The sequence below is a fragment of the Zingiber officinale genome, chromosome 1A, assembly GCF_018446385.1.
Source record: "Zingiber officinale cultivar Zhangliang chromosome 1A, Zo_v1.1, whole genome shotgun sequence".
Classification (NCBI taxonomy): domain Eukaryota; kingdom Viridiplantae; phylum Streptophyta; class Magnoliopsida; order Zingiberales; family Zingiberaceae; genus Zingiber; species Zingiber officinale.
Window position 1 is genome coordinate 4,430,619 of NC_055987.1, and position 9,306 is coordinate 4,439,924.

The window sequence follows — 9,306 nt, forward strand, 5'->3', positions numbered from 1 at the left end:
TAATCAAATATTAATTAAGACTATTTAATTTCTAATTACATCGATAAATAGATCTATCCGGACATTAAATTCATTAATCTCTCTTGCATTCTTTTTTTCCCGACTCACTTTTATAAGCAGAATTAAGTTTAACTGAACTATTAAATTTATCAATTCATTTTTTGACTCGCTTTTTAGTGTATTTTTTTTTAGCTTATTTATTTGTAGAAGCTTATTAACAGAGTTTTGAGATAGCTTTTACATGTAATTCTTGTAGAGATTAATTTAAAATTAGTGAGAAGGTAAAGTATAGAGTATTTTATAAATATAAGTTAAAAGTTAATATCAAGTAAAGTTGGAGTATTTGATGAATAATTACTTCCAAATTTTATTTTTAATTAAATGATAATGATATCTTTAAACTATATAAATTAATTTTTTTATTTATCAAAATATAATTTTGATATACTATTTCTTTATATAATTATGATTATATTTTAAATATTGTATCAAAATTAAATTTTTTATAATGAAAAGTTATATAAAATTAATAAAAATAAAAAATGGTAAAATTTATATAAATACATAAAAATATGTATAAAAAATTCTAGAAATATAAATTATATAAAAAATATAAAAAATTGAATTTTAAAAATAAATATTACATAAATATGATGGCAATTATGTAAAATAATAATTTGTTAAAGTCAAAAACGTGATGACAGCTAATGCCGTGTAGATTTGGAGATCAATATAGGAAAATTAATATATTAATGATTCTAGTGCAACTCAAAAAAAAGCGACTTAATGTTCAAGGACTCGTTCTCATCTCAGGACTCGTTCTCATCTCATGTCTCCTTCATCAATCCACAAAATCCTTCTTCAGCCCACTGTTTCATATTATAACTCCATAATAAACTCATATATTAAACTTAATAATGGGAATGATCCATTAATTACTTTGTTTATTTAATTAAATATAATAAATTATTCATAAAAATCATTACACGTTGTAATAACTATTACCAATTAACTACTACAACTTGTAATGAGAAATGTCTATTATTATTTTAAAATATTTTATTTTTTTATTGTATTTATATTTATATTTTATATTTCATTAGATATAGGATTGGATATCCAAATAACTGACAAATCACAGGATATCTGATACATAAGAATAGTCAAATATAAAGTCGGATGTAAGATACTGATATAATATTATCTAATCTAATATAATCGAATAATTTTTTATCCTAATAATTGAATCAATTCGATCTATGATCATGTTTAATTCTAACGCATGGTCCATGAGTACACCTTGCCAATGAAGCCTCATGTGACACGGATAAAAGGACCTTTAATAGTCAAAAATCTTCTATTTTTTAATATATCACAATAATAATATAAAAATTTATTGAACATTAAAATAATTAAAGTTCTAAATAAATTTTATTATGACCTAATTCATTCACGTATATTATCTCAATTTTCGAGGAAAAAAAATTACAAATCTAAAACTTGACTTTTACCGTAGTTCAAGAATGTTTATTTAATTTTTATAATTTTATAAACATCTCATACACTTTATATTGAGACGTCTTTATATTGAGATGTCCTAAAATAAATCAATCACGTATTACTAATAGTAAAGAACTAAGAGGATGCCAAATAATAGAGTGAAGGAACATTTTATTTTACTTCCATATTATTTACTTAACATAGTGAATTAGAAAACGTGGGTTCGTGTGCAATGAACATGAGAACGTGCATCGGTTCGGGAGCTAGTCAAATTTAGCAAATTTCAATTTGACCTAACACCAAACTTATTATGTTAACGTTATAACACAGTAAGACATCTCTAGATATTCACCGTTCGAACCCAACTACGATATATTTATAGGAATTTTTTTCTAAATGAGAGGCGTAATCAAAAAATGTTGGACTTCTGAATTAGCCGACGTGTACACTTCCCGATTTATTCCGATCCCGATCCCCGATGGTCGAAGTGAAATTTCTATATAATTGAATTAATCATCTCAAGATATATATATATATATATATATATATATATATATATATATATATATATATATATATATATATATATATATATAAAAGCATTCAAAATAGGATGAAATTTCAAATGGTGAAATGAAAAATTATACTAACATTAATTTTTCTAATTAAACCAGAAAAAATCTTATAAATATATAATAGGTAAATCAAACGGTAAATACTAGGATAATAATTAAATACTGTAAGATAGTCCCGGCATCTCATGTTAGCTCATTTGACTAGGTAGATGGCAGACTTCTGTCTCTACATTCAGATTGGCAAGTGACAATAATTTTTTTTCACGCGTTTTCATGTCATTGGAAGCTAACTCAGCCTGATTAATTAAAAATATTAATTATGCAGCTGTTCAAAATATTAATTACGCGTTTTTAGCAGTTGTGATAGAATGCGTATATTAATTAAATACTTATTTTCATTAACACTTTGAACACCACGTATTTATTAAATTTTTTTTGATACCATTAACATGGTATGGAACAGGTTTAAATGAATATTATAGACATGATCCTATCCGAAAATCAAGATGATCCGGTAGTAAGAAAGGGGGCCCCATCATGGGAAGTCAATGCCACGTGGAAGCCATGGTGGTAGTCGTCCGCCCGGAGAGGGATGGGTCCGATCGGCTTGCCGACCGGACGATATACGGCTGATGGTTAAAAGCGCCCTGTCGAAAGCAGGGTTCCGGCGCTCAGGGGAAAAGGTCGTGGGCCGAACGGACCCCACGCTCGGCCAAAGCCATAAGGTAACACTGCTAATAGTCCCCATAAAGCATGTGATGGAGAATCTCCCTAAGTAAACCACCGCATATGTCCGGCCGGATGTTGAGGGAGCTGTCCGGCCGGACGCTAGATCTGTAGTAAAGGGGAAAAGGACAAGGGAGGTCTTTTTCTGACAGCAGGTATATTTCGCTTGTAGGCCATGCCCCAAATCTTGTGACAGGGGATTCTGCTGTCCCATCGAAGACATGCTTTGACTGTAGCGGTATGGTGTCAGGTAAGCTCTCTGACAAGTACATACCGAGGTATGGGTTGCTGACACGTCTGCACCTCGGTGAAAGTGCATTAGTTCTCTCCTCGCTCTATATAAAGAGCCTCAGACTTCGCTGGAGGGAGGCATTCTGAGACTTTGGGAGCCACCTTTTACATCGTTGCTTGCCTGACTTGAGCGTCGGAGGGTCGACGCCGGGAACCCTTCCCAGCCCGACTTCTGTGCAGGTTCGCCGGAGATTCGTGCGACCAGACGGAGGCCTACGTCCTCGACTAGGAGCGCGCCACGTGCCCAGCGTCCTTCGGTTCGGTGATTCGGACAGGATCAATTTGGCGCCGTCTGTGGGAACGCTCCTACATCCGATCGGGAACAATGGACGAGGCTGGACGACAACACGTGGTGACGCTTTCGAACGAGGAACTCGACGCTCTGATCGAGACAAGGGCCGCCACGCTTGTGGAGAAAAAACAGAAAGCAACAGCCGAGCGGCCGGAGAAGCAAGCAACGTCAGCGTCTAGTGGTCGAGCGGAGATACCACCGGCTGCCGTTCTATTCCGTCGGGCCCTATTCCGGACGCCTCCTGATGCTGTAGCAGTGAATCGCAATCGGGGATCTTCGTCAGATGAAATACCAATACGGCACAACAGAAAATACAAGGCCCTCCGAGCAGACGCTTCTCCCGAGCGGAAGCACCGACTGCCACAGTCCCATTTCCCTCAAAAGCAGATACTTCATCTCCCGAATTCAACTTATAGCAAGCCCCTCCTTCTGGAACCTCAAGAGCGGGAGTTTGGTGTCAGGCGATGAATCGACCGCATACGAGGGAGTGGGATGGACGAGCTGCCGAGCGGATGAAGATGGATTGACACTTGGATCCACCATGAAGCGCCAATAATCTCCAGCCTATCTGGGGCAGGGTGAAAGGTGCACCAATAGGATATGTGCTGTATATTTTCCGTTTGGTTGTATATTTGAAATGTAGAAGGCAAAATGTTATAATGTGCACAATGGGCACTATCGGCCGAGCGGCCTATCTTCATGGTGTATAAGATCCGAGCCAGGCACTCGATAAAGAAGGCCTCGAGCCGTTCGGCTGGAGGTAAAGTATCCGAGCTAAGCGCTCGATGACGAAGGCTCGTGGAGCAACGGGAGCAGAAGGCTCAAGTAAAAGGATAACGCAGCGGGCCGCCTCCACCTCTGGGTGGGCCGAGCGACCATGAAGGACCGAGCGGGAAGTTTCGCCATCCTCCTGACCTTGATAAATTTCGACGAGTACATTGTATCCACCTCACTCTACGGGTATTCGGGAGTTGAGAAATTGAGTCAGATCTTATGCTGATCGGCAGACCCCGCGTCGTTCGGCCAGGAGTATAGTATCTGAGCCCAGCGCTCAACAAAGAAGATCCCGAGCCGTTCGGCCGAGAGTATGTTATCCGAGCCCAGCGCTCGACAAAGAAGACCCCGAGCCGTTCGGCCGGGAGTATGTTATCCGAGCCAAGCGCTCGACGAAGAAGACCCCGGGCCGTTCGGCCTGGAGTACGTTATCCGAGCTGGGTAAAAGGTGCGCTAAGGGTAAATGTATATACATTTTGATCGCCTATGTTCTTGTAATGCAGGAAGTAAAATTAATTCAAAGGATGGCCAATGGGTTTGCCGAGCAGCCTATCTCCCTAATGTATAGTATCCGAGCCACGCGCTCGAAAACGAAGGCCCCGAGCCGTTCGGCCGGGAGGTTTATATCCGAGCCAGAAGCTCGAAAACGAAGGCCTCGAGCCGTTCGGCCGGAGGTATAGTATCCGAGCCAAGCGCTCAAGAGCGAAGGCCCTAAGCCGATCGGCTGGGAGGTTTATATCCGAGCCGGTTTATATCCGAGCCGGGAGCTCGAGAGCGAAGGCCCCCGAGCCGATCGGCCGGGAGGTTTATATCCGAGCCGGTTTATCTCCGAGATGGGAGCGCGAGAGCGAAGGACCCGTACTGTTCGGCCGGGCATAAATATTGTTCGAGCGCGGGATATGATACGAAAGCCAAGGTCGCTCGGCCTGGTAAGGAGTTAGCCTTAAAAAGCCGACGAGCTCCGTCGTTAAAGATCGAGAGCCGCGCTGACAGGCTATAAATAACCGCGCCGTCGAGCACCGATGTTAAATATCGAGAGACGAGCCGGCGTCTATAAACGTCCGAGCAGAAGACCGACGAGCTCCGTCGTTAAAGATCTAGAGCCGCGCCGACCGGCTATAAATAACCGTGCCGTCGAGCACCGACGTTAAATATCGAGAGACGAGCCGGCGTCTATAAACGTCCGAGCAGAAGACCGACGAGCTCCGTCGTTAAAGATCGAGAGCCGTGCCGACCGGCTATAAATACCCGCACCGACGAGCTCCGTCGTTAAAGATCGAGAGCCGCGCCGACCGGCTATAAATAACCGCGCCGTCGAGCACCAACGTTAAATATCGAGAGACGAGCCGGCGTCTATAAACCCTCCAAGCGGAAGACCGTCTAGCCTAGGCGTTAAACCGTAGAGTCGCGCCGACCGGCTATAAATAACCGCGCCGTCTAGCCCAGACGTTAAACCGTAGAGACGAGCCGGCGTCTATAAACCCTCCGAGCGGAAGACCGTCTAGCCCAGACATTAAACCGTGGAGCCGCGCCAACCGGCTATAAATATCCGCGCCGAAGACCGTCTAGCCCAGACGTTAAACCGTAGAGACAAGCCGGCGTCTATAAACCCTCCGAGCGGAAGACCGTCTAGCCCAGATGTTAAACCGTAGAGCCGCGCCGACCGACTATAAATATCCGCGCCGAAGACCGTCTAGCCCAGACGTTAAACCGTAGAGACGAGCCGGCGTCTATAAACCCTCCGAGCGGATGATCGTCTAGCCCAGACGTTAAACCGTAGAGCCGCGCCGACCGGCTATAAATATCCGCGCCGAAGACCGTCTAGCCCAGACGTTAAACCGTAGAGACGAGCCGGCGTCTATAAACCCTCCGAGCGGAAGACCGTCTAGCCCAGACGTTAAACCGTAGAGCCGCGCCGACCGGCTATAAATATCCGCGCCGAAGACCGTCTAGCCCAGACGTTAAACCGTAGAGACGAGCCGGCGTCTATAAATCATCCGAGCGGAAGACCGTCTAGCCCAGACGTTAAACCGTAGAGCCGCGCCGACCGGCTATAAATATCCGCGCCGAAGACCATCTAGCCCAGACGTTAAACCATAGAGACGAGCCGGCGTCTATAAATCATCCGAGCGGAAGACCGTCGAACTCCGACGTTAAAGATCGAGAGATGAGCCGGCATCTATAAATCATTCGGGCGGACGACTACAAGTGTCCGAGAAGGTCGTCGCCAATATCGTTCGACCGACTCTACGTTCCTCTCGGCTCAGGACCCAAAGGTTCTTGTCGGTTTATAGCGAGCGACTCTTGATAGAAACACAGAATGATAGTTGTCCGATCGGAAGGGCTTGACATATGCCGAAGGTAGGATAATAGGCGAGCGGGTAACACACATATTAGCAAGGGGACAAAGTGCAAGAAGATAGAGTGCACGAAAGGAAAGCATTTCATTGAAATTAAAACATTGGGCCGAGTGGCCTAAGTACAAAAAGGTTCACATTCAGCCGAGCGACCAAATTACAAGAATTACTCAATATAGTCGTAGAGGTCCCTCGGAATATTGCTCAGGAGCTCCACCTGATCGCCGACTGGAATATTGGTGGACTCCGGAAGAAGGCCCTTCGACTTCAGATAGGTCATGGTGGCCGTAATGGCCAAGTCGAAAGCTGAGTACATCCGCTCGCAAATTTTCTCCGAGAATTCAGGCGATCGGATGTGGTTTTGTCGAAAAGCGGCCACTCGGCTCGGCTCGGCATCCTGATATTCTTTGAAGGCCGCCTGGGAGCTTGTGAGGGCCTCATTCAGACGCTCAATCTTCTCTGTGTCGGCCGAGCGGCCCACCTTTTCCCGGTCAAGCTGCTCTGTTAGCTCCTTTATCTTCAACTCCAGGCCTCTGGCCTCAACATTCTTTTTCTCCAGGTCGGAGATAGCAGTATTCTTCCGAGTGGTAGCCAGAGTTATTTTTGTGTCAAGTGACTTGACTTGTCGCTCGGACTCGGCCAGGGCGTGGGCCTGATCAGCTATTTTCTTCTGCTCGGCCGCTAGTAGAGTTTGAGTTTTCTTCAGCTCCTTTTGTAACTCGACGTACGAGGGGCCTTGAGGGCCGCTCGGACCTCCTGCCGCCCGCAGTTGCCTTATCTCCTCGTCTGCCATAGCCAGGCGGCTGGAAACCGCTATCTCTTCCACCCATCTCTGAAGCAAGAAGGCGTAGTTGTTAAAAGCCGAGCGGAAAAATTACAAGAAAAAAAAAACGAACTTACCCCCATAGCCTCCCGCATGTGGCTGTTGGCTAAGTTCTGGAGGGGGATCATTGCAACTCGCGCCCGAGCGTCGGCCCACATCTCGGCTAGGGGCCCTTTCAAAGTAATGGTATGCTCGGGCACGGTTGGTCGATCGGCTTCTGGTAGCAACTCTTCAGTAGGGAGATGTAGAGTGACCCGTATTGTGCGGCCGTGACCAGGGATCGCTCGACCAGGATCAGAAGCCGGCGCGGAAAACCGCGAATGGATGGTTGAGCGTTGGACTGAATGGCGAGCAGGGGGGAGAGTGTTGACCGGAGTGGCCTCAACTGGAGCAATCAGCTCATCCCTGTCAGAAGGAGTCCGGTCGGACGAAAGGGTTTCTGCCATGGGCGCTTTGCCTCTAGCTGTCTCGGCGGCCCAGTCGGAGGGTTGGACCGCTGAGGTAGCCGAGCGCAGCGGAGTCTCCACCCGGCGCCTCTTTTGCAGGGGCTGTTCCTCCTCCCGAGCGGACCCTTCCTCGGGGGCCGTTGGTTCCCCGGAGGGGATAGTTCCGCTGGCCAACTGCTGTTGAGAGGCCTGAGCGGCCGATTCAGCCTGGGTGCCGCTCTCTCCTTCGTGAGAACCGACCGACTGAATACCCAACGCTTCCATTTCCTTAGCCGCAGCGGCCTCCAACGCCGCTGCCTTTCTCTTCAGAACGCCGGCCATCACCGAGTCCATGACGGTGTTAGCTGCATGGAAAGGAGAAGAAATCAGTTAGCAATTAAAGCAAATGCCCAAGCAAAATTCTTACCGAAGCCGGTCGGAAGTGGGGTCCGTATAGGACTCAGCCCGAAAATGTACATCACTCCCTTGTGAAGAAGTTTGTTGATGTCAAGTCGCAAACCGGCTAGTACATTTGCGGCATGAAGATAATCCGGTCGGGTCTTGAATTTCTTCAACTCGGGAGGAGGAGGCAGACTGACCTGCCACTGGGTCGGGAAGTTCGGCTGATTGGGCATGCGGATGTAGAAATAATAGTCCTTCCAATGTTTATTGGAGGTGGGTAGTTTGTTGAAGAAGACCAAGCCGGGTCGAGCTTGGAACATAAAGGTGCCCGGCTCGGCTTGCTTAGGGTAGTAGAAATAAAAGAAGACCTCCGGTCGGAGGGGATGTTGTGAATCTTAAACAAAACAACAACGCCACAGAGGAGACGGAAGGTATTGGGTACTAAGCTGCCGAGCGGCACACCAAAATAATTACAGACATCTACTATGAAGGGATGTACAGGAAACCGTAGACCAGCGGTAAATTGGTCACGAAAGACACAGAAAGCGCCGCGCGGCGGTCTGTTTGGCCGAGCGGAGGGACCAGCGAGGCGAACTTCGAAATCCTCGGGGATTTCGAAATTGTCTGTCAAAATATCGAAATCCCGTTGTTCGAATCGGGACCGCATGGTAGTGTACCATGGGCCTAGGGATTGTTCTTCGGGATGAGAGGAACTGGCCATGGTCCGGATGGAAGAAATCAAAAAAGGAGCGGAAAGGCCAGAGGAAAACAACCGACGAAGAAAAGAAGTTGCAAAAATTGGAGCTAGGGAAAGAAATGCGAATGAGACACCGGAAAAGAGGGACGAAGGATATAAAACCTTACTGCGGGGAGAGGGATTAAGGAAAGGCGTCGGAGAGCGTCAGAGGGCAGAAACAAGATCGCCGGAGCTCCAAAGCGCAGAGGGCAGTAGCAGAAGTCGCGGAGGCGAGTGAGGGGGAGAAGGAAACGAAGAATTTATAGGGTGAAGGCCGGGTGGCCTCAACCGTCGGATCCAGGTCACGGGAATCAAAGCATGCATCTAGCCGTCCATTTCGAATTGCTTCGATCATGTCAAAATATCATGCTACTGCCGCCGTACACCGATGACAGTGCTCCACGT